The sequence below is a fragment of the Carlito syrichta genome, unplaced genomic scaffold (genome assembly GCF_000164805.1).
Source record: "Carlito syrichta isolate Samal-C Ts95f unplaced genomic scaffold, Tarsius_syrichta-2.0.1 Scaffold304364, whole genome shotgun sequence".
NCBI classification, from domain to species: Eukaryota; Metazoa; Chordata; class Mammalia; order Primates; family Tarsiidae; genus Carlito; species Carlito syrichta.
In genome coordinates, this window is record NW_007248460.1 from 410023 (window position 1) to 437490 (window position 27468).

The window sequence follows — 27468 nt, forward strand, 5'->3', positions numbered from 1 at the left end:
TTCTTTCAATACACTAAAGAGCTTGGCCTGGAGGACCCTACAAGTCTTGCCAGCTGGCACTGTCTCTGTCAGTGACTAGCATCCTCTATGGTCATCCACCTATTACGATTCTCCAGCCAGAGGGTACAAAGAAACTTCCTTTCAGTGGCTACTGGAAATAATTTAGACTAGCTCCAGATACCCAGTGGGGCTGGGTGGACTTTGGGGTCCCCACTTTCCACATTAAACCAAAGATTAGTGAGTCAATCCCCCCCCACCGATTCTAAGCAAAGCAATCAGGGGAATCAGAGCCCTGGAGCATTCATTAGGACAATACTCAGGAATTACTCATCAACCTCAGAGTCCAAAGTGTTCTCAAAATAAAGTGGCAGGAAGCAAGGTCACAGTTAGAAAGATATGGGCAGTTGTCACCAGATAGTTCAAGGAGGTGTCCCTATAGGTCTGCACACATGTCTCGCCCCACCTCCAATTATACTGTGCTTGGTCCAATAAAGAAAACTACCTAAGAAGGTGGGTGGGGAGAGGGAAGAGTGCTTAATAAGCAGCTCAAAGTAACAGTGAGTTAAAAAAAAGAACTAGAGTGGCCATTAAAAATAAAACAAAATAAAGATTGTTGTTAAGTAAGAAAAGATTTGTGAAGACTTCACATTTAAGTTGTCTTGCTTAATGCATTCCACCCTTTAGATGGATTTATAATAATAGGAAAAAACCTTAGTGCTGTACTTAGAGATTTCATGTGAAATCCCATCTGATGGAAGGAAAATGTGCTTTCAGTACTTATAATGATGAAATAAATGATCTCCGTTCTTGGAAATACTTCTTTGCAAATATTTTAGATATTATTTCACAAATAAAAGAAAACACTCAAGGCTGCTACCATGAGCTTTGGAGGAAACAATCTAATTTTCAAGATATTTATCTATTTTGCGTTGGCAAGAATGGTCTGATTTCCAAAGAAAGTGGGACAACTGCTGTGTATTTCAAAAATGGTTCCCAGACACTTCCCTTCAAAAATCCACTCAACAAAATATATACAAGCAGACATTAAAGACAAATGCAATTTTGTAGGCAACCATTCAACTGCATGGCATGATAAATAGGCAAGACCAGTGTTTTGTAGCCAGCCAAGATTTGGCTTCTAAAAGAGCTCCAAGGGAAGAAGGACATGAATACTTTTAATAGGCTACCCTGGATGAAATCAGGAAGAGTTGGTTGCCACAGTTAAAAATGTACAAGTTGATTTCTACTGCCTGCACCACGTCGAGCTTGCCTATCTGTCAAGCACAAAGTTCCATTGTTGTGGTCTACCAGGTGGAAAGGAGAAACTGCTGTGTCCCCAACATATCTTAGATGCAAATCATTTCACCCACGGGTCAAAACTACTCCCTCCCATAAGTCCAAGTGCTAATACCAGGGCAAAGAAGACATCTTTTCTTGAGCAAAACTCTCTTTCCCAAGTCAGCAGAAAAACGTGCCATTGGCAGGAGCATATAACTGTGGTGACCACATGTTCAACGTGCTAGTTAACTAGGATGAGGAATTTCCAGGAATACAACCAAAGTCCTGTTTCAGGCTTATTCCATCCTGCTCAAGGTCTCCAATCAACTCTGTTCACCTGCAGAGACATACTGAGCTAGCCAGAAAGCAAACAGGTCTAGTTTCTCCTGAGCTTGACTTCATTCACTGCATTTATTTCTTCTGGACTTATTTCCTCAAAATTCAAATCACTACCACAACTTAAGTAGTCCTTTTTTCAAGGATGAGCATTTAACTCCATTTTGGGTCCATGCAAGTGTATATTTCTGGGATTTAAGGATTCAAACAGCTAGAGCTTGAAAGTCATGGTACTTTAACAAGTTTCAGACCCATAGAACTACAGGCTCTCCAATGGGGTATGATCCATTTACCATTCCTCAACTGTGAGCATTGTTGATTACGAATTCTTAAACATTCCAAATAAACACTTGTGTGCCAAGACTGCAGCTCATTCATCCAATCAGCCACTCATTTATTCATCCAATCAAGCTCCTTGTGTCATACCAATTCCATTACTAATCCTTCCTCTTTTTGCTTGTACAAAGCAAGTGTGAGAGAGTTGTGAGGTATAAGAGAAGTGTGAAAAGGTATAAGAGAAGAAACAAATTTTTCATTCTTCATTGTATTCTATATTAAAAGTTCAGGTACAGCGAAGTCCTGTCAGCTATGCAAGCTTGGTGCATCCAAAAGGTTTTGTTTTAATAATGCTTACTTTTTAAATGATTAAGAAGCCTCTGGTGGTTTATGGAATTTATTTCATATTCATTCAAGAAATTGCTTTTAATGAGAGAGTATTTCCGCTGAGTTTCTCTTGGGTGCTGGAATTTGGAGGGAGTAACACACACATCTATAAGGCCAATAGGGTCTCTGCTTTCCATTAAAATATTTTCCAACTCTCAAAGCTTTTGTCAATATACCTAGAAGGATAAGAATGAAATAAACCCATACTGTCTACAGAGTCTTGCACAGGCATTCACTAAAAAGCTCTGAAATTGGAATCAGAAGCCCTGGGTGGCTCAAGTTCCAGCATAGGGAGGTCACTGCATGCATGTAATTGTGAGCCTCCCCATCACCATGGTCTCACACCGACCCTGGACATCTCCACGTGTCCATGTGACTGGTATCAACTGAGCTCCTTGCTTCAGGGGCAGCAAAAGGAGCATCTTCACCCTCACACCCAACAGGCCATGGCTGGCAGGTCCAGCTCACTGCTGAATCACACTGAGATGGCTATCAATGGAAAGCCCCTAGTTTTTTTTTCCTCCAGCAACATTTCCTCCAGACTATACTTGGGCAGATGGGTCCAGGACCCAAATGTAGGACTTACTGTTTATCCCTGTTAAATTTCCCGACTGTCCCAAGCTCATCAGGATCTCCTTGGATCTCAATTTCATGCTCCAGATAATTCATCACCTTCTGACACTGTGTCAGGAGCAAATCTTGTAAGAGTTATTTCTCAATCCTCATCCAGACCATTGAAGAAAAGCAAAACAAACCACGAGGAAACCCTGGGACTTGCCTCTAGACCTTCCTCTCTAAGGGAAGACATTAATCAATTATCCATGGCCTTTGATTCAGTCCTTTAATTGGTTACACAATCATATAACTGGGCTGTGAATGAGGATTTTTTACACCCAGTGCTGCTAACTGGTGAGGTTCAAATGCTTTACTGAGGTTCAAAAACACTTGCCCACTTTTGTTTCATCTACCTGCCTAGTAAATTCTTCTAACATACAAGGAGGCTATTCTAGCACAACAAGCTACTTCTAATGAACCCTTTTGCTTTTGTTTTAGACCCACTTTCTACTGGCTTCCTCTTGAAAACACTCACCATTTTTGTAGTAGTATGTTCTAGAATTTTCCAGGGTGCCACAGCAAGCAAACTATAGCTACCCAGGATATCCAATTTAAAGAATTTCCCTTCTGAAAATTTGGAAATACATGACCTTCTAGTGGTTTATGGTTCTTTGATGCAGTTCTGCATGATTCCTTAACCTTCACTGATAAAGGCTCATGGTCTTGTTAGCAAGTGCTCTCTCTCTCCCTCAGCACCCTGGCTATCAATGACCAAGCAGCCCTCTCACATGGCTTCATTCATCACAGTCTTTTAAAAAAATTCTTCTTGCTGTTCTTGTTCTTCCTCTCCTCCTCCTCCTCCTCCTCCTCTGAGAGAGAGCCGGGCATGGAGGGAGACAGGGTCTTGCCTCGTGCTGTTAATCAAGCCGTAGTGCAGTGGTGCAATCATTACTCACTCCTGGACTCAAGTCATCCTCTCGCCTCAACTTCCCAAGGACTGGGACTATAGGTGTGCAACACCATGCCCAGCTTTTTCATTTTTATTTTTTGTAGAGTCAGAGTCTTGCTATGTTGCCCCAGCTAGTCTCAAACTCCTGGCCTCAAGCAATCCTCCCATCTTGGTCCCTCCCAGATGTTGAGATTACAGGCATGAGCCCCTGCACCTAGCCCTGTCACAGTCTTCAAATCCAGCGAACCAGCATTCTAACCATTCTATCACTTGTAGGTTAAAGATCATTCTCTTCTATGAAGAAGCCTAAAGCTTTTCTCCAAAGAATCTGGTTTTTCTTTCAGTGGGACAAGTCTCTTTAATATCCAGGGACTCTGGGGTTTGGTGTCTGCTCATCTTATCTCTTGCTCTCCACTGCGACTCTAGTTGTAATGTATCTCACCTGCTTCTAGCAGATACTGCTACCACTCTGAAGGTCTCCATTCCTCTGCTCAGTGTGATGGGACTTAAACAGATGTTTTTTTTTTCTAGTGGAATAGAGTTTCTTCTCTTCTTAGCTGTCCTATACTTCTCTTCACATTCCTGACCCAGTCTTCTGTCCCCAAAATGTGTTCCTGGGTCACACTGGAAGGGGGGGGTCTCACACCTTCATAACAAACTCATCAATGTCCAGGTTTATTATGAATTGTCCTGGGCTCACAGACTTCCGGTGATGATTCAGCTTCCATGGCTGCATTTCCAGAACAGCGACCATGTGATGCTTACACAGAAGGAAGAAATTCAAGAAATACTGTGGAAGAGAAACCAAGTGGGGGCAACAGAGCGATCCATGAGCAAAAAGATGATTTCTCAAGATCCCGGAATAGGTAGGAGAGGTGATCTGATCACCCACAGTAACTAGAGATATAGGTACCTGCAAGTGAACACTTAAAAAATAAAGTCCCATTTGTGGTGCCTCAGGTAACTAAATGATTGCTGTGATAGGAGCAAAATCAATAGCATCCATGTTAACCTAAACACAAATTCATAAGGTTCATGGGGATGGGAGTGGAAATTATGTCACAACTCCCTAAAGGCTTGAAGCAAAGTCCATCTGTCCACGTGGAGTCCACTGGGTTGAGCTTGTGATGCTAACAAGGCGTATACCTGGACCCCAGTGGAATAATTGTCTAGAGGAACACAAAATGTTGCAGTCTGGTGGAGAGTTGGTCAAGCCAGGGAGTTCATCTTGAGGGATACAAGAGGGGAAAGAGCCTGATGATGGAGCTGGTTACAAACCTTTATAATTGAAGAAAGGAGGATCAGAACAACATGTTGTTCCCAGTTGAGAATGGGATTGTAAAGATAACTGAAATCTTTCCCTGTCACATTCAGGATTGTTTTGATGTTTCTGATGTTCAGTCATGAGTTTCAGAGCTGCCGCATTATTATTTGTAGCTAAAAGTACAAAACAGAATCCTGGGATTGTCAAACCACGGATGCATGGACCTTTCTCTTCCTAATGAGTGTGTGATTATGTTTCCTTCTATGAACATCGTTATCACCATGCTCACACTGTTTTAGTCTTAGAACATTTTGCAGGGACACTTTTAAATCCTCGACTTTGCAAATATGGTTCTAGATCATATGGTTTTCATTGCTAAGTTTTTATTCCTTAACTTTGACTAAAACGCATGTGATTTGCAAAGCAAATAGGCCAGTTAAATAAAGTGGAGCCCATTCACTGGCAGCCTGCCGGGAATTCCTGTCAGTAAGTTTGGTTTCTGCTCCTGGGGCTCTTGCCGCTCCCGACAGCTGGTTGGCTGGGACTCGGGAAGGAAAGGAATGGGCCAAAGTGGCCTTTGCAGCAAAGGGTCTTGCTGGACAGGTTTGGAGGGCAATCTTGAGATTGGGGCAGTACGGGAAGTGGTGATAGCACCTCAGATGTGACAGACAGCCTCAAAGCAGCCTCTGGTTCAACCGCACACGTCTCCCCTGCTAATTTCCGTGGCCTCAGCTAGAGCTTCTCCAGCTGGTTGGGAGGCCACATTGGAGAGGTACCATGCGTGCCAAGGCAGAACTCACAGCTGGTAAGACTGCTCCAAAGCACAGGGAGTGGTGGCAAAGAACTCACCCAGCAGGGCGATGATCTATCATTCTCTGTAAACCTGGTACTCCAGCTCAGAATCCCAAGTTGGGGTGGGGGCCCCTCAGTGCTGACAAACTTGCAGGGGATTGGGGCTCATATGATTGCAGCTGGCTCCCTGGAGCCTCACAAACTTCCTATGAAGCCAATAGGACTGGGGATCCTGGCCCAGAGGAAGGCACTTGGACTGAGGAAGAGAAATGGGGCACAGGCCAGGCCTGGCAACATTCAGCTAGCACGTGACTGCCTCTAACTTCTTTCCAAGGTGAAGGTACTCACCTTTAGTAGGAAGGATCCTGGCCTGACTGGTGTGCTTTCCTGGAACTTAGTGGGATCTGGGACCTGTAGTAGAGGCTTTGGACTCTGCACCATCCTGAGAGGCAGTACAGCCAAGTGGTTAAAGCATAGACTCTGGCACCCACCCAGTGGTCTGGGTTTCATTCTGGGTGCTGCTACTGATTAGCTGTGTGGCCTTGGGGAAAGTAACTCGACCTCTCTGTGTTTATCTCTTTCCTCAGCTATAAAAGAGAGATAATAATAATAGCATCTGCCCAGTAGGGCTATAGTGAGGATCAAAGGCACATCTGCAATATACTTAGAACAGCTGCTGACATGTGGTAAATTCTACCAATGTTAGCTAGTAGCACCATCTTCTTCCAGGTCCCAATCAATGTCTTAGTAGATGGAAGACTGGCCACTGTGACCACAGCTATTGGGTGGAGTAAAACATTTCCGTGGTGCACAAAGCAATGTGGATTGTTTTTCTGTCTAGTCTTGCCTCTCTAGAATACAAGTCCTATGCTGAATGCTCAGTCCCTGGAAGACAGCCTGGCATGTGACAGGTGCACAGTGACAAATGAATGGGTGGGTACAGAAATTCCTCCTTGTGGTGGATGGCTCTGGAAAGAGTTGTTGACATTTTAAAATTACTAACTTCACTGTGAATGCAACTGAATGACAGAGAGCAAAAGAGACCTATGCAAATATCAGACATTCTCCGGGGGTTGGGGCTAAGAGTTGGCCTATGAGATAAGAGATTGGCTTCTGAGAGGTTGGCCTCCCTTCTGTGGAGCCTTGGGCCAGTCCCTGCCCTCTTCTGGGTTTCAGTGTCCTCTCTGGATACAAACAACATGAGGTGGGACCATGCTCTGCACCCTCCAGGGAGTTTCTTTCTCATCAGGGCCCAGATCAAACAAGAAGGCAAAGAACACATCCAGTTCTGAGGCTTGGGCCTCAAAACTATCAAATTCAAGGTTGAGCTCAATTTATGACAGCCATATCCACACACCATTTCTATGTCAATTATAAGAGCCAATTTCTCTAACTGACTTTATAAAATGTTCATTACTCCCCTAACCTGCCCTCAAATGTGAAACTTAGATTTAAAAAGACATTTTGGAAAAGAGTTACATTTTGACAGAACAATCTGAAATAGCCACAGGATATTGTTTGGTTTGCTTCTGAGAGTCATGCGTTCTGTGGAGAGGCAGCTCTGCTGGGCTCTTGATTTGAAGTGTGCCGGTCATACTGTTATCAGGGAAAAGGATGAGTCTGGGCTAATCAAGTGGCTGGATGCTAATTTTACCACCCTGGCTTCCAGAAACCAGCTCTCATCTTGGCAGCAATGGTCTATATCCCTTGGGTCCTTATAGTCTTTGGGTAATCATGATATTCACATCTCCGTGCTCTCCAAGCCTTTTGCATCTCTCTTCAAAGCCTTTGCAGACATGAAGACTTAGCTGGAGCGAGCTCCCCACTGAGAGACCAGAAATGATCGGATGGGCAGGCCTCCAGCTGCAAGGTTAGCTTTAGGTTTTTAGCCCTCACTGCTCTCCAGTCTAGCCCCAGCGGTCTGGGTGGTGAGGCTGGCCTGTCCAGGTCTACCCGCCACCAGGCAGCCTACCAGAGAGGTCTTATCCAGTTGAATGGAGCTCAACAATGCTGACTCCCTGGAAAGGGAAGCTTGAGATACCCCAAAGCACCACTTTGCCCCCACATTTCATAAAAACCAACACAGTCCAAGAGAAACTGAATCCCAATGGGGAAAGAATGAGACCGATAGCTAGCTCAGCAGCCCACCCAGGGTTTCCATGGAGCACCTTGGGGCCAGAGCGAGTTTAGCAGCATGCCTTCTCAGCTGAAGCACCCTGATAGCAGCTTCGAAAAAGAGGCTGCCCGGGACTGGTGGGAACCCACAACTCTATGGCCATCCTTCTCTGCCAGATTCTGCTTCTTCATAGCTTTAAGTTCTCTCACTTGTCACTCCCCATCACATTTCCTTTCTCCAGCGTGTGTTAGCATACTTAAGAGGTGGAGAGCAGTGTGTACAAGTGGCCTGTAGACTAGCAAGGTAGCAGACATGTATTTGAAAACAGCTCATGCAACCAAATGCCAACGACTGAGCAAACCTCCACCCCAAGACTGACTCCCCCGCGCTGGCCCTGCAAATCTAACTACTCAGCGCTTCCATTTGCAGACATAAACATCCACTTACGAGTTCTGAAAACACTGTCTAAGCCAGCATTTGGACTTAAGTAATGCTCACAGGGCTGCATAATCAGTAAACTCACTTTTCTGCTCTGTGCCTTGGCAATGTTCTCTGGGAAGAATGCACTGGAGTCTTACAGATAAAAGCTGACATGGATGTAAGTTACTAGTACTAGAAATATTGAATTTTAAGTAAAATGTATTACACTCTGCAAGCAAAGAGAACAGAGAGTTTTTCTCTTATCTGAAAACAGATCCTTTTTGCAGAATTGCTGAAACAGAAGTAATTATCAAGAACTTAGAGCATTAATCAAGAAAAGTCTGTTCTTTCCTTGATCTTAAACTTTGCAGATTAAAAAAAAATAGAAAGCAAATGAAATTAACTTGGACCACAGGAAACATTTAGTTTTTTCCACTAAAACACATCTGCTATTTCATTTTCCCCAGATACGGTATAGGCTGGCCCACCATCATTTTGATAAGAACAACACCCCTAACTACCCTCTCCCAGTGGTGTGCTGGTAAATGCTTAACAAGTGGCACTCAAGGGGGAGAAAAATTCTGATTAAAGTGCTGTTGAGCATTTGATTTCTGTGTCACAAATACTCTTATCAAGGCTGATTTCTAGCTACCAACATGATGTCACCCAGCTTGCAAAACTTGAAAATATAGTAATTGGTTTTGGGGCACCGATATGAACCAGCTGTAGCCCACCATTGCCTCTTTCCCTTGTCTGGGTGTTTCTTATGCCTTCCACTCTGCGATCACAGAGACAGCAAATAAATAAATCACCAAAGAATAAGGCAGATTGCACGAATGATCAATACACGCATGCAACCTTTTGGATTATAAACACTTTCTCCAATAGTAGTTATTGTAGCTAACTTTTATTAAGTACTAACAGCGTGCCAGGATGCTTAAGAAGCAGTTGTCTCATTTAATCCTCATATCAGCACTAGGAGGTAGGTATTATTATTATCCCCATTTCACATTTCACTGATGTTTAAACTGTTTCAGCAACTCACTCAAGGTCATGCGGTTTCTAAGTGGGTGACCTGAAACTGGTTATACTTTGGTAGTAAGAAGAAAGCACAGTACAAGAAAAAGTTGTGAGAGCAGCAGTTTGAGAAAACAGGAAAAACAAATCCCAGCCAAATATCAGCAGGTGCCCTTATCCTAAAATTCACGGATAGAATTCTGGGAGTCCATAAACATGAATGGGGGAAAATTACATTTCTGTTTTCACTAGCCTCTAGCTGAAATTTAGCTTTCTTCAATTATGAATGTTGGCAACAAACCACAGTAGTATTTACAGAACCTGTGACTTTGTCACCAAGAGAAATAATAGATATTTTTATGTCACAGTACAGTTCTAGCAGGAATTTCCAAACATAGCCACCATGAAATTGCAGCAATTATGAGACCTACTGCTAGATCTTAATTGTTAAAAAGCACATAAGTTAATATATTGCATACTTGTTTATATGTTGATAGCGATTTCGATCTAATTGCTCTTCTTTGTGATCCCATTGTTTTATTTTGTGTATTTAGAAGCATTTATTTTCCTGAGAAGAGGTCCATTAGAAAGCCAAGGACATTCATGAATCTATAGCCTTCTTGCTTCCTCTCCAGGCAGAGTGAACCTTCTGATGGCCAGTTAGAGAAGTTCTCTTCAGGCTTTATGTCTGGTTTCCAGAAAGCAGTCGTGTTTATACAGAACTGACTGAGCCCGTTTGGATGGAGGACATGCCTATGGCCTGTAATTGTCGATGGGCACTCCAACATGTTTCCCTAGTAAGACAGCGCAGGACTTATGAGTCAGTCCTTGGGAATGACTGAGAAGAAGCTTTCAGAGATGAAAATGAAGTAGAGAGGGCAAATGGGGGGAGGCGAGAGAGAGACTGAGTCAGACCCCTAACCACACTTCTAGGGCATCCCAGAAGCCCTGCTGAATAGAAAAGGAATACCGTCTCCTTCTCCTGGAGCAGCTCTGCTCTTCTGTCTCTGCTTGTATCATCCTTGGTGAAGCCCCAGGCCTTCATCTGAGGCCGAAATGAAGGGTCCCAAACCCAACCAATGCTTGCCTCAGATAAATTCTAGAATGTATACGTTACTATCTCAATGGACAAATACTAACAGTGTAGGTTTTCCAAGGACTATGGCTTCCACCACTTCTTGACTTTAGCATCAAGGGACCCTGAACCTAGGGATGCTTGTATTTTAACAGACTAAAGGACTGAAGCTGTTGTTTGAAACTTGGAGTTCTTCAATTTTGGCTGAATTTGTTTTGGTCATTTCTACCTCAATGAAGGCTCTTCAAGGTGACAGGGTCCGAGGGCAGTGTGCCTCTCCTTTCTGACTAGTACTGTTGGGCGGCATCTTGCTGAGGAAGGTTTCTTTTTCTTCTTACCAGCTCTACCATTCCCCGGCCACAAGGTCTTTACCATTTGTATGCTTAAGTGCCCTCCTTTGTAAAATTGAGGCAATAACAATAGAATCTACCATCAGGTGCTGCACAGATTAAAAAGAGACCCTATTAAGTCTTGAGTGCCGTGTCCAATCCAGGGATAGATCTTGATAAGGATCAGCTGTTGTCATAGCTCCTCTTAGCATGAGACGAAAGGCACTCAGGGCATATGCTTGGTGAAGAAAGCAGGCTCAATAAATGTTCAAAACCTTTTGCTTCTTTCTCTTTCTATCCTTCCATCCCATTGCTTTAAACCCAAGGAAATTCAGAGGGAACTGTACCAGGACTTAGGAGCAGAGGGACTGAAAATGGCCAGACAGGAGTGGGTTATTGCTTCTAGAACAGAATCAGTTCTAAAACTGGTCTCCTGACTTCAGATCTGGCATTCTTTTGGCTCCCCTTCACTGATAGTCCCCAGGTAGCTTCTGAAAAAAACCGGAGAGCCTCAGAAGAACGGCCAGCACAAAGGCTTCTATTCAGCAAAGACTCTTGTGGGGTTGGAAATTCTCTGACACAGTGTATCACCCAAGCCCCCTCCCACTTTGCTTTTCCCCAGTCGGCCTCTAAAGAGATGATAAGAAGGAGAAGAAGGACTACAAAGAACAGTATGTGCTCAGATAAAGGGTGGAAAACAAAGACCATCAAAATCGTCCTCTCTTTCTGGCTTCTTCCACGTTATAGGCCAAGTGTACCCTGTCCCATTGCAATGGGTTTCCAGGCCCTGTCAATAGCCTGGCCACACAGGTGGGCTCCAGGCCTAGAGGTGGGCGCTCAGAAAAAGTGCCCATTCACTCTGCAGGGAGTTTCGATTCCTCTGGAAGGCAGTCAAGAGCTCTGAAAACTTGCCTGTGCCTCCCCCGCCCCTCACCTTCCCTCAGCCACCCGCAGCTCTCAGCCTGCCCTTCAAAGGAGCCAGTTTGACTCCTTTTGACAGTTCCCTATTCCCAGTGCATCTCCACGCCCCACATCCAGCTTTCCCTTCATACTCGCCCCTCCTCCCAATCTTGTTGAATAATATAGCTTCCAGAACCAGGTCACAGGTTATTTCTGGATCCAGCCCAATGTCTAATTTGCTGCAGAACATGTGTGAAAAATCATGAGCCTCTGCCAACCCCACAGGGAGCCATGGATTTTTAAACAATTACACCAGTGCTGGAATGCAACATCGTATGGCTTTTTGAAAAAAACAGTTTGGGAATTTCTTTAAAAGTTAAACATACACCTTTATAACTCAAGCATTCTACTACTGGGTATTCACCCAAGAGAAATGAAAGAGTGTGTGTCCACACACACACTTGCACAGCTATGTTGCAAGCAGCTAGTATTTATAGTCTCCCCAAACCAGAAAACGGCCTAAATGTCCATCACCAGGTCAATAGGTAAATAAATTATGGTATAATCCATGCAATGGAATACTACTCAACAATAGAAAGGAATGAACAATTGATATGCGTGGAACGACATGAATGGATCTCAGTCATTATACCAAATGAAAGAATCCAGGCACAAAAAGAGTTCCTATTCTGTGGTTCCATTTATGCAAAATTCCAGAAAGTGCAAACACCAGATCGGTGGCTGCCTGCAGATGACGGAGGGGGTCAGGGAGGGACCACAAAGGACCACAAGGAAACTTTGGGAGTTGATGGAAATATTCACTGTCTTAACTGTGGTCATGGTGGATATATGTGCAAAACTGATCCAATTCGTACTTTAAGTCTTACAGTTTACTGTATGTTAGTTATACCCCCAAAAGCTGCAGGATAATGACACCAACAGCTCATCTTCCAGTTTTTGGTGATATCTCTGATCCTCAGACTATGGGACTATGTGAAATTTGCATTTTTATGATGCACCAACGTACTTTGCTCATTGTTCTGATGGGTCCATGCTTTCTGGATGAGACTGTCCAATATATTTTCACTTGCACTTTCTGGAGGGCTCCCAGGAAGCCACAGCCTAGAGAGAAGTTGTTCATGAAGGAAACTGCTTTGTAAAATAGCTCTCATTTGTGATGCCATTAATAGAGATCAAATGAATACAATGAACCTTGCATTCAACACAACAAGAGGACTGGGCCCTTCCAGTCAGTGACCAGGAGGGAAACACTTCAGCCACAGGGTGGAGTGAATTTGTAGATCTCCTAGGCCACCATCTTGTTTCTCTGACAACAGTATGTGACAACTTGTTACTCTAATGAGCCTCCCTGAGAGAACAATGGAGCAAACTGGGTCCTAAATATAGATGATGGAATACAGCCACTGCTAAAGTTTCACAAAATGAATATCTTCTCATCAACACCCTCTGTAGTCCCTGAAAATCCATTCCATTGCTTCTTCCTTCATACTGTTTGTATGAGTTTGCTGGGGCTGCCATAGCAAATGACCACAAACTTGAGGACTTCAAACAACAGCAATTCATTCTCTCACAGTCCTGGAGGCCAAAAGTCTGAAATTCAAGTGTTGGCAGGGCTGGTTCCTTCTGGAGGCTCTGTGGCCTCTGTGGCCCTACGGTTCTCTCCTAGCTTCTGGTGGCTTCCAGGAATCCTTGGGGTTCTTTGCCTTGTAGATGCATTACGCTAATCTCTGCCTCTGTCTACATGGCCTTCTCTCTACCTTGTGTGTCTCTGTGCCCAATTTTTCCTCTTTTTATGAATGTACTAGCTCTACTGGATCAGGACTCACCCTAATGACTTAAACTTAACTTGATTACATGTGCAAAGACCCTATTTTCCCATAAAGTCACATTCATGAGTTTTGGAGGCTAAGAATTCAACATCTTTTGGGGGGACACAATTCAACCCACAACATGACTCAAGTTTCTGAGCTGAACACCATCCATAGTTGTTGATAACAGTATTTCTATCACAGATTCCAGCCCACATCTCTGTACGAGTAAAACATCAGTCTAGTCTGTCTTTGGAGTAATAGCCATCTGTTGATTCTGTCTCTCAACCGTCTGTTAGGTCTGTCTCCTTCCACTGCCCTGGTTTATCCTCCTCATCTTTTCCCTGGACTCCTGCCACAGCCTCCTCCCAGGGGCCTTCCTTTGCCTGCAGTCTCGGCTTTCCTATTTGTCTTCCATACTGCATTCAGAGAAACCGTTCCAAAACACTGCTCTGACTACCATCCCTGCTTGAAAATATTATGGCTTCTACTTCTTCCAGGGAAAGTTTCAAAGGCTCACCAGCATGTCGTACTCAACACTTAGCACAGTACCTGGCACAAAGGAAATTTTGGAAATGAAATTTTAGGAAATTTTGTGGAATGAATTCTAAGGAGAGAAAGCTTTCCAGGAGAAGTGACAACTGAGTGGGACCCCAATGAATGAATAAGAAGACAGAGTGGGAGATGCAGACATGGATCAAAAGAAGCTGCCCTAAAGGAACTAGCCTTCTATAAATAATTATACAACAAGGCCATGAACAGTCAGTACCATCAGAAAACAGAAATATCCCATGGGATTTTATGGAGGAGGCAGTAATCTACAGTTTGCTTTATATTTATAGTCCTTGGTGTTATATTTATGTATGGATCTCATGGCAGCATTTGTGTATCACGATACTTCACTGTGTCAAGTACTTAGAGACATCCATTATTGAGTTCACACTGCAAATGTCCCGGTGTAATTATTATCACTGACAGCCTTCCTACTAAAAATGCCAGTGCTGCCAGTTCTTTTTTTTTTTTACCTCCACTGATAGAGTAGGAAAAGAGGAATATCCACAACTAATGTTCATATGAACTTTAGGGAAGCTAGTGTATTCTCGCTCCTTCCTTCTTCCCCCACTACTCCTTCCTCTCTCTGCCTCCCAATCCCCTCCCTCACTCCCTCCCTTTCTCTTTCTCTCAGTAGTTGGAGATGGAGTGGTACAGATAGGCCGTGGCCAGCTTCTTTCATTCAGCATAATGACTGAGACCCATTCGTGTTGTCCCATGCATATCAATTGTTCATTATGAAAATGCCCAGGATGTTAGACAAATAAGTGTGGCCTTCAGACTGTGTGTGCTGGATCCTGGCATAGCCATTTCTAGAACGGTATCATGTGAGAATCCCACCGGAAGTCCACAAAGAGACAGGAAAGAATCATTGTAAGCTGGAGCTACAGTCCAGGCAAGTGTCATTGAGGGTGGGGTGCTGGATGAGTGTTGAATAAGCACAGGGTGATGATTTTAGAAAGGGGGAGATGGACTTGAGTGACATATATGAAAAGTATGTGATAATCAGAAATAAAGTGAGCTGCCTCATAAGAGAATACGTTTCCTGTCCCTGGAAATATACATTCAAGCATATGACAGGAAAATGCTTAGTGGGAACACCGAATGGAGAATTTAAGCATCAGAAGTGAGGTTAGGCTAGATGATTTGATGATTCCATATAACATGTAGATTTTATAGACATAGATTGTGAAGTGCTAGAGAATTGTTAGGACTGAATGACCAATTAGCTTGTGAGGTGGTATAGAGGAATGAGTCAGAAATAACTCCACAGTTTGGTGAGTGTAACCATTGTTGAAGTGAAGAATGGGGTGGTCAGGGAAGAAGACAAGTTGAGCTGTTCATATAATGAGTTGAAGGTATGAGTGGGCTAGCCAGGTGAGCAGGTGAGACAAATTGTCACAAATCTGAGTCTGGTGCTGGAAATTCAGATTTGAGAGTCACCAGGTTACTTCATATGCCTAAACATCTACGAAGAGGATATACACAATAGGAAATAAAACTCCATTTACAAAAGAAACCAGGAAAATAATATCCTTAAGAATAAACAGGATAAGCAATGTACAACACTTTTATGAAGGATATTCTAAAATACTCCCCGACAGACTCGAAAGTAGACATGAACAATTGGAAAGACACCCTTTGCTCTTTAATAGGATGCCTCAACATCATAAAGATGTCAGTTCTCTCTAACTTAATTTATAAATATCAAATGCAATCCCTTCCCACAAAAAAAAAAAAAAACCAACCCAGGCTATTTAATGCTGCTAGACAAGTTGATACTACATTTCATGTGGAAAAAATAAACATATAAGAATAGCCAGGAAAACATGTAGGACATTTCTGGTTCTGACCCAAACGAAGTAGTTTCATTTTATTCAGCACCCCCTCTACTAAACAAACCTGGACACACAGTACAACACTGTAAATATACTTAATGATATTTAACTGTATACTTACAAATGGTTAAGATGGTGCATTTTATGTTACATATATTTTACTACTATTTAAAAAGTTTTAATATCACTATTTAGTTTTTTAAAAAAGCAAACTACAGAAACAAACAAACACCTGGACATAACATAACAAAGAAGCATATAAAGGCTCTAAAAGACAGAAAGAGTTACCAACCTAGACTCCTAGACTTGAGAAACAACCGAACAATGAGTTTCCTGGCTTTAATAATTGACTTTTATATATTCTGGCTGGAGGACTGCAAAAGCTTCCAACATGGAACTGCTAACAGACCAATACAAACAAACAAACTCAAAGGCAGGAGATGGTTGAACTCAATACCATCAATCAGCTAAATATAATTGACATCAATAGACTACTTCATCTAAGAACAGCAGATACACATATTTCTTAAGCGCGATTGGAACACTTACTAACATAGACCACATTCTGGGTCATATAATGCACCTTAACAAATTTGAAAGAACAGAAATCACACAATGTCTGCTACCAGTGGTATTAAATTTGAAACTATAAGAAATATAACTGAGAACCCCCAAAATTCATGGAGATTACACAAAACACTTCTAAATCACACATGGGTCAAAGAAGAAATCTAAAGATGAATATAAAATATAGTTTAAACTAAATAAAAATGAAAACGCAACTTAAATTTTGTGGGACACTGAAAACAGTGATAAGAGGAAAATGTATAGCTTTGAATGCAAATATTATAAAAGAACAAAGATTCATAATCAATCATTTAAGTTTCAACTGTAGGAAACTAGAAAGATAAGAGCAAGTTAAATACTAAGTAAGCAGAAGAAAAGAGATAATAAAAATTAGAGCAGAAATCAATGAAATTAAAAACAACAAATAGAGAAAATCAATGAAACTATAAACCAGTTCTTTGACAAGATAAAAAAAATTAAGAAGCCTCTAGCCAAAGGCTAAGAAAAAAAGAAAGAAGATATATATTATTGATATCAGAAGTGAAAGAGAGAACATCACTACAGATCTTATGAAGATGAAAAGGATAATAAAATAATACTGTGAACAACTCCATGCTTACAAATTTGATAACCTAGATTAGGTAAACCGCTTTCTTGAAAGACATAATCTGTCAAAACTCACACAAGAAGAAACAGACAATTTGAATAGGCCTGAATATATTAAAGAAATTAAATCAATAATTAATAACCTTCCAAGACAGAAAGCACCAGGCCTTTACAGGTTCACTGGTGAATACTACCAAACATTTAAGGAAGGAATGATGCAAATTCTTTACAAACCTTTTCAGGTTATAAAAGCAAAGGAAATACTTCCTAGCTCAATGTAATGGTGCCAGTATCACCCTAATAACAAAACCAGACAAAGACATTACAAGGAAATAAAACTGCAAACTACTATCTCTCATGAATATAGATGAAAAAAATCTCAATAAAATATTAGCAAATAAAATGTAATAATATATAAAAAGAAGTACAAATCATGACTAAGTGGGATTTACTCCAGGTATGCAAAGCTGGCTCAACATTTGAAAACTAATTAATGCAATCTGCCACATCAGCCAACTAGAGAAGAAAAGTCCCATGACCATATCAACAGATGCAAAAAAAGCATTGAACAAAATCCAATACCCATTCATGATAAACAATCAGTAAAACTGGCAATCCAGGATAACTTCATCAATTTGATAAAGAATATCTATGAAAAACCAATAGCTACCATCATACTTAATGATGAAAAATTAGATGCTTTCCTACTTAGATTGGAAACGAGGCAAAGATGTCCCTTCTCACCACTCCTTTGCCCTGAAAGTCCTAGATAATGCAATAAAACAAGAAATATAAAAGTTATAGAGATTGGGAAGAAAAAATAAAACGGTCTGTTGTTCACAGATTACATGATAATTTACGTAGAAAACCTGAAAGAATAAACAATAACAATAAAAAAAACTTCATAGAACTAATAAGTGATTATAGCAAGGTTGCAATACAGGTCAATTACTTTCTTATATACCATAAATGAACAAGCAAATTTTGAAATAAAAAATGCCATTTACATTAGCACCCCCAAAATGAAATACTTCTGTTTAAATTAAAAATATAAATGCACAAAACCTGTATGAGAAAAACTATAAAATAACTCAAAAATAACTAAAGAAATGAAGAGATATTCCATGTTAATAGATAAGACTCAGTATTGTCAAGATGTCAGTTCTTCCCAACTTGATCTATAAGTTCAATGCAATCCAATTAAAATCCCAGTAAGTTCTCTTATGGAAATCAACAAACTGATTCTAAAGTTTATATGGAGAGGCAAAAGATCTAGACTAATTAATACAATATTGAAAAAGAAGAACAAAGTTAGAGGAATGACACTACTCGATCTCAAAACTTACTATAAAGATATAGTAATCCAGAAAACGTGCTACTGGTGAAAAAGTAGACAAATAGCTCAATGGAACAGAATAGAGAGCCCAGAAATAGACTCACATAAATATAGCCAACTGATTTGACAAAGGAGCAAAGACAAGATGGTAGCGAAAATCTAGTCACCAAATAGTGCAGGAATAAGTGGACACCCACATGCAGGAAAATAAGGGTAGACACACACCCCTTAGACCCCCCTCACAAAAATTAAGTCAAAATGAATCACACACCTAAACGTAAAAGATGAAACTATAAAACTCCTAGAAGACAGCACAGGAAAACAAACAAACAAACAAACAAAAAACTTAGATGACCTTGAGTAAAACAATCACTTTTTAAATACAACACTAAAAACACAAATCATGAAAGACAGAATTGATAGGTTGAACTTAATTAAAATTCAAAGCTTTGGCTCTGCAAATAACCATGTCAAAAGAATGAAAAAACAAGCCGTAGAGTGGGAGAAAATATTTACCAAGGGAACATTAGATAAGAGACTGCTATTCAAAATAGACCAAAAAAACCTCTTAAACTCAACAATAAGAAAACAAACAACCTGATTAAAAAATAGGCCAGAGGCATGAATAGACACTCACTAAAGAATATATACAGATGGTATATATGCATAGGAGAAGATGTTCCATATCATATATCCTCAGGAAAATGAAAATTCAAACAACAATGAAATATCACTACCCTCTACCCTAATAGTGTGATATCACTACACCTATCAAAATGCCCCAAATCTGGAAAACTAACAACACCAAATGTTGGTGAGGATGTGGAGCAACAGGAACTCTCATTCATTGTTGGTGGACGTGCAAAATGGTATAGCCACTTTGGAAGAAAGTTTGACAGTTTTTTACAGATGAAACATACTCGTACCATATGATCCAGCAATTATGCTCCTTGGTATTTACCCAGATGAACTGAAAATTATGTCAGCACAAAAACCCGCACATGGTTATTTACAGCAGCTTTATTCAGAATTGCCAAAACTTGGAAGTAACCAAGACGTTCTTCAGTAGGTGAATGGATAAGAAAATGGTAATACATCCATACGATGGAATATGATTCAACACTTCTTAAAAAAAGTGAACTATCAAGCCATGACAAGACATGGAGGCATCTTAAATACATATTGCTAAATGAAAGAAGCCAGCCTGAAAATGCTACATACTGTGTGGTTCCGATTATGTGACATTCTGGAAAAGGCAAAACTATGGAGAAAATGAAAAAAAATCAGTGATTGCCAGAGGTTGAAAGGGAGGCATAAATAGGCAGAGCACAGTGATTTTTAGGGCAGTAAAATGACTTTGTCTAATATTATGATTGCTATATGTCATCATACCTTTTTCCAAACTCACATAATGTACATCACCAAGAGCATTCTTAATATAAACTATGGGCTTCGGGTGATTGTGATGTGTAGAAAATGTACCATTCTAGTAGGGATGCAGATAGTACAGGAGCCTTTGCGTATGTGGGGACAAGAGGCCCATGGGAAATCTGTATCTTTATTTCCATTTTGCTATGAGCTTAAAACTGCTCCAAAAAATAAAACCTTAAAAAAGTCCCAGGAAGAGCTTTCCTTCCTAGTCAAGAACTGTAAGAAAAGTGGCCTAAATAACAGAAAACCTTTCTGAAAATACCTACCCTACTTCAGTCAACATCAACAGAAAAACCATCCCCCTCCTGCGGTTTCAGCCCAGCAAAGCAGGAGTTGATGCTCTACCTCATCCCATCACCCAAGCTCATGGAAGCAGATGGCAGCACTCTGATTTCTCTGCCCAGATGTGTCAGGGGTCCAAGCATGCTCTCATTTTCCCATCAGGGTAGTGTCTGCAAGGTCAGGAGGAGAGCTGAGCCTCCAACCTAGCCTGGCAGACTTAATGAGGTGGTGCTAGGTGAGACTAACCAGCACTAGACTTCACCGAGTACCCACCCTCCTCAAGTATTAGTGAGGTGGATTGGAAAGCTTTTCTTCCATCCATACTCAGTCATGCAAGTCAGGGATGGTCAGCAGTTCACTTTCTACACAACCATTGGTGTCAGCAAAGACCAGTGGGGAGCTGAAATCCCATACTCCCATGTAATAGCAACAAGACTGAATGAACGAGACGGAGGCAGGGCCAGACTGCACTCTTGTTCTTCCCTTTCCACTTGTCATCAACTGAACCCATCAGGGATCTGAGAGTCCTCTTTCACCTTGCATCAAAAAGGCAATATGGACCCGCCCTCCACTTTCTTCTTCACTAGCAGAGTCTAGTGGGAGAATGAGCTCACATTCCACTCAGAGGCAGCAAGGCAGGGCAAATTAGTGTCCCACTTTCCCCAGGAAGGTGTTATTCATCAAGAGGGAGTTGAACTTCCACTCCATTCATCAGCAATAAGGCTGTGTCGGTCAGGACTCTACTTTTGCCAGGATGGATGCTAGTGGAGTCCAGCATGAAACTGAGCTATATCCCCTCTCACCTTCACATTACACCTTAACACAAGGATTGGCTGCTAAAATGTAAAATAGAATACCATCCAAAGTGTCATAATATAATATGTGATATGTCTAGCAGATAATAAAAATCACTCTTCATACCAAGAACCAAGAAAATCACAATATGAATGAACAAAGATAATTAAAAGATGCCAGCACCAAGATGATTCAGATATTGGAATTCTTTGACAAGAATTTTAAAGCAGTCATCATAAAAGAGCTCAACAAGCAAACACAAGTGCACTTAAAGCAGATTAACAAAATGGAAAATTTCAGTAAATAAATAAAAGTTACAAAAAAAGAGCCAAATGAAAATTATAAAACTGAAAAACACAATAACAGAAAACAACTCACTGGATGGGCTAATTAGTAGAGGGAGTAGAGATGAGAAAGGATAGAATTGATGAACTTGAGGACACATCAATAGAATTAACCCAATCTGAACACCAGAGAGAGAGAGTAATCTAAGAAAAAAAGAGAGAAAAGGCTCAGGGACCTGTGGGCCAATAACAAAAGATCCAATGTTTGCATCACTGAAAGCCCAGAAGGAGAAAAGAGAGTAAGAAACAGTCAAAAAATGGCTGGAATTTTGCAAACATTGTAAAAGCTATAAACTTATAGAATGAAGAATCCAAGTCATCCAAACAGGATAGTTCAAAGAAATCCACGCCAAGATACATCATAATTAAACTTCTGAAAATGAAAAGACACAGAAAAAAATCTTAAGAGCAATCAGTCAACAAGGACTCATCATTTAAAAAGGAACACCAATTCCAATGGTGGAGTTTTTCTTCAGAAGCCATGGACTTCAGAAAGAAATGACACATTTTTCAAGTGCCGAAAGAAAAGAACTGTCAACCACAACTTATATATCTGGCAAAAATGTCCTTCAGTAATGAAGGGGAAATCAAGATACTCTCAAATGAAGGAAAACTAAGAAATGTTGTTGCTAATAATCTCACCCTTAAAGAATGCCTAAAGGAAGTTCTCTAAACAGACAGGAAATGATAACAGAAAAAGGTTTGAAACTTCACAAAGAAAAGAATGAATTCAGATTAGATAAAAAATAGTAACGGGCACAATAAACTATTCTTCTCATCAGTTCCTTAATCATATTTGATGAATGAAGCATAAACTATAACACCATCTCATATGATACCCAATGTGTATAAAGGAAATACTTAAGATAATTATATTTTAAAAGTAGGGAGGGTAAAAGGATCTAAATGGAAGTTAAATTTCTATACTTCATTCAGGCTGATAAAATGAAGAGTGTAGACTATGATAAATTACTTAGGTATTCTGAAATATCTAACGTAAACACTAAGAAAATCATACAATGTGATATACTAAAAAAACCATAAAACTTGTTGAATATGGTGGTTTATGCCTGTAATCCCAGCACTTTGAGAGACTGAGGCAGGAGGACCACCTGAGGCCAGTAGTTCAAGACCAGCCTGGGAGGGTAGTGAAAACTTGCTTCCACAAAAACATTGTTTTAAAAAATAGCTAGATGCGGTAATGTGTGCCTGTAGTTCCAGCTACTCAGGAGGCTAAGGAGCGAGGATTGCTTGAACCCAGGAGTCCAAGGTTGCAATGAGTTGTGATCATGCCACTGCACTCCACTCTGAAAATGTAGTCTAAGAGTGACCGAGTGAGACTACGAATCAAAAAAAAAAACCCAAAACCAAAAAAAACCGAAACAACAACAACAACAACAAAACCAAACAACTCCCCGGCCCCCCCAAAAGCTGTAAAATATAAACCATGATGGAATCCTAAAATATGTTTAAATAAAGCATGGGAATGTAAGAAAAGAGAAGTGGAGGAACAAGAACCAGAAGAGTCAAAGAGCAAACAAATAATAAAATAACAGACTTCATCCAAAACATAAACAATTACCTTACACTTATATGGTATAAACACACCAATGAAAAGACAGACATTGGCAGGGTAGATTAAAATAAAACATGACCCAACTATATTGTATTACAAAACACTCCAAAAACAACAGCATTGGTAAGTAGAAAGTAACAGAACTTTTAAAAAAGTTATACTATGCAAATATTAATATTAAAAAAGCAGTAGTGGCTATTTTAATATCAGAAAAATACTTCAGAGCAACAAAAATTATTGGAGACAGGTAGACATTACATAATGATAAAATAATTCATCCACTAGGAAGACACAATGATCCTGAATGTGTATGCACCAAGCAATGGAGTCTTAAAACACATGAAGCAAGAACAGAGAGCTAAAAGGAGAAATAGACAAATCCACAGTTGTAGTTGGGGAATTTAGCACCCCACTCTCTGCAATAGATAAAACTATTAAACAAGATCGGCAAAGGTGAAGAACTCAACACTGTTCTATCAACTAACCGGATCTAGATGACATTTCTAGAACACTCCATCCAACAACACATTACACTTTTGTTTCAAGTGTCCATAGAACATAATCAAGATAGGCCATATTCTGAGCCCTAAAACATACATCACTACATTTTCAAAAGATGAAATCACCCAGAGTGTGTTCTTTAATCACAATGGAATCAAACTAGAAATCAATAACAGAAATACATTTTTAAAATCTCCAAACACTTGAAAAGTAAACAACACACTTCTAAATAAACCATGGGTCACAGAGGTACTCTCAAAAAATGTTCAAATGCATTAAACTGAATGAAAATAAAAGCATAAGTTATTAAAATATGTGATATATAGCTAAAGCAGTGTTGAGAGGGAAATGCATAGCACTAAATGTGTATATGCATTCAGAAAGATGAAAAATCTCAAATTAATATCCAAACGAAATCTCAGCCTACTCCTCAAAAATCTAAAAAAAGAAGTGTAAAATAAACACAAAGTGGTATAAAGTAAAAAATAAGAAAAGACAAAAATTCATGCAATTAGAAATAGAGAGAAATCAATGAAGCAAAAAGCTAGCTCTTTAAAAAGATTAATAAAATTGACCTGTAGCAAAACTAAACAAAGAGAAAATACAAATTACTCATATCAGAAAAGAAGCAGAGAATATCACTTACAGATGTAACGACATCAAAAGAATGATAGACATATTACCAAAAACTCTACACACATAAAATTGACAACTTAGATAAAATAGACCAATTCCCTGCACAACACAAACTACCAAAATAGATCATTTGAATAATCATATCACTATTAAAAAGCTGAATTTATAGTTTTGATACTCCCCCACCCAAAATTCAGACTTAGATGATTTCATTAGAGAATTCTACCAAACATTAAAGAAAAATTAATATGAATTCTGTACATTCCCTTCTAGGAAATAGAAGAGAAGGGAACATTTCCTAGTAAATTTTATGAAGTTAGTATTACCCTGATATGAAAACCAGATACATAGTACAGAACAGAAAACTACAGACCAAAACCCCTCAATGAATAGATGCAAAAATTCTTTAAAAATTTTTAGCAAACTACCACAATTTATACTATTTGAAATATGTAATTTGAATTGCCCTATAACTCTTAAGGAAATAAATTTGTACTTAAACACTCTTGAAAAAGAAATATCCGGACCTGAATAATTTCACTGAATAATTTTTCCAGATGTTTAAAGAAGAATTAGTACCCCTTTTACACAATCTTTCCAGAAAGTAGAAGAGGCAAGATTTTCCAACTCATTTTATGACTCTGATACCAAAACCAGACAAAGACAGTAGCCTAGGCAAAGAATATAAATTCATATGACAAAGACCTCAAAAACAATTGCAACAAAACTAAGTTGACAAATGGGACTTAAACTAAAAAGCATCTGCACAGCAAAAGAAATGAATCAACATAATGAACAAAAACCCTACCGAATGGAAGAAAATGTTTGCAAATTATTCCTCAAAGGGATAATATCCAGAATCTACAAGGAACTCAAACAACTCAACATGAAAACAAATAAACAATCCCATCAAAAGGTGGGCAAAGGACATGAATAGACATTTCTTAAAAGAAGACACACAAGCGGCCAACAAACATATGAAAAAATGCCTAGCATCACTAATTATCAGAGAAATGCAAATTAAAACCACAATGAGATATCACCTCACACCAGTCAGAATGAATATTATTAGAACGTCAAAGAACAACAGATGTTGGTGCGGTTGTGGAGAAAAGGAAAGCTTGTTCACTGTTGGTGGGACTGTAAATTAGTTCAACCACTGTGGAAAACAGTATAAAGAATTAACAGTAGCAAATATCTGTCTGGGGATGGGGATACACCACTTATCAACAGGGTGCCTGAATGAAACGTAATTGTACACCTAACCCTTAACTGTACCCCACAAAACCATAATAAAAAATATTGATAAAAAATAAAATAATAAAAAAAAGCATGATGAATATAAACAGAAAAAAAAGAATTCTCAAAGAACTAAAAATTGTGTTACCATTTGACTCAGCAACCCCACTACTAGGGATCTACCCAAAGGAAAACAAATCATTATATAAAAAGATACCTGTACTCATATGGTCATTGAAGCACTATTCACAATAGCAAAATTATGGAACCAACCTCAGTGGCCACCAACAATTGACTGGATAAAGAAATTGTGGTGTACATATACATCATGGAATACTATGCAGTCATAAAAAAGAATGAAATAATGTCCTTTGCAGCAACATGGGTGGAGCTGCAGATCATCATACTAAGTGAACTGATTCAGAAACAGAAGACTAAACACCACATGTGCTCACTCATAGATGGGAGCTAAATGGCCACAAAGATGGAAATAATAGACAATGGGGGCAATAATAAAGGGGGAGGTGGGGAGAAGGGTTAGGGTTCAGAAATTATCTATGGGGTACAATATTCACTATCTGGGGAATGGGTCACCTGAGACCCAATCTCCATCACTACACAATATGTCCATGTAACAAACATGCATGTGTACCCCTGAATCTAAAATCAAGATACAAAAAACTGAAAAATAAAATTACAGATAAATATCTTTCATGAACTTAAATTTTTAAAATCAACAAAACATTAGCCAATCAAATAAAGGAATCTCTACAAAGAATAATATACCATGGCCAAGTGGAGTTTGTCTTGGGATTGCCAGGTTAATTCACCATTTGAAAATTAATGTACATTATCCACAATACTAACAGGTCACAAAATAGAAATTACATGATCATATTAATTGATGCAGAAAAAGCATTTGAAAAATTCAACATACATTCATAATAATAACTCAGAACACTATGAATAAAAGATAACTTCAACTTGATAAAGAATATCTATGAAAAATCTACAGACAACATAATACAGTCTGTCAGTATGCCTGTGGAATTGGTTCCAGGATCCCTCACTTATACCAAAATCTTCACATACTCCAGTCCCGCAGTCAGTCCTGCAGAACCTGCACATAAGAAAAATGGGCCCTCCATGTGCATGAGTTTTGCATTCCAAGAATACCATGTTTTCTGTCCGTGATTGAAAAAAAAGTGCAAAAGTGGAGTTCAAACCTGCGTTGCTCAAGGTTCAACTACTTCCTGGTGAAAGACTGATTGCTTTCACTCTAAGATTGGCAACAAGGCAAGGATGTCTGCTCTGATCACTGGTATTCAACAAAGAATTTGTAGGTCTAGCATAATAAGGCAAGAAAATGAAAGAAAAGACATACATATCAAAAAAGATGAAATATATCTGTCCCTAATTACAGATAACATGATAGTCTACATGAAAAATCCAAAAGAATCAACAAAATAATTCCTAGCACTAATAAGTGAGTTCATGGGATATAAAGGCAGCACACAAAAATTGATCTCATTTTCATAGTCTAACAACAAACATTTAGAAAATGAAACTAAAAACACAATATCATATTGACATAAAGATGGATGTATATATCAATGGCATAGAATCAAGAGTCAAAAAATTAGTCTTACATTTATGGTCAACTGATTTTTGATAAGGGGGCCAAGGCAATTCAATGTGGAAATAGTCTTTTCAACAAATGATTCTGGGACAACTGAATATTGACATATGAAAGAATAATGTTGGATCACTCTTTCACTATACACAAAAATAGGAAAAGGGCCTGAATAGACATCTTCTTAAAGAAGACATAAAAATTACCACAGGTATATGAAAAGGTGCCCACCATCACTAATCATAAGGGAAGTGCAAGTCAAAACCATGAGATATCACCTCAAATGGGTTAAGATGGCTATTAGAAAAAAGACAAGCATTAAAAAGTATTGGTGAAGTATTGGTGAAGACGTAGAGAAAAGGGAACCCAACCCTGTTGTTGAAATTGTAAATTGGTGCAGCCATTATGGAAAACAGTACAGAGGTTCCTAAACAAAATTAAAAATAGAATTACCATACCATACTCTGGTTATATAACCAAAAGAAATACTCAGTGAACACAGAAATAAAGAACAGAGTGCCACATGTTCTCACTCATAAGCGGACCCTTAACATTTACCATAATACTATGAGAAATGGATTGGCAGTAGTGGGATACTGCTGGGATATG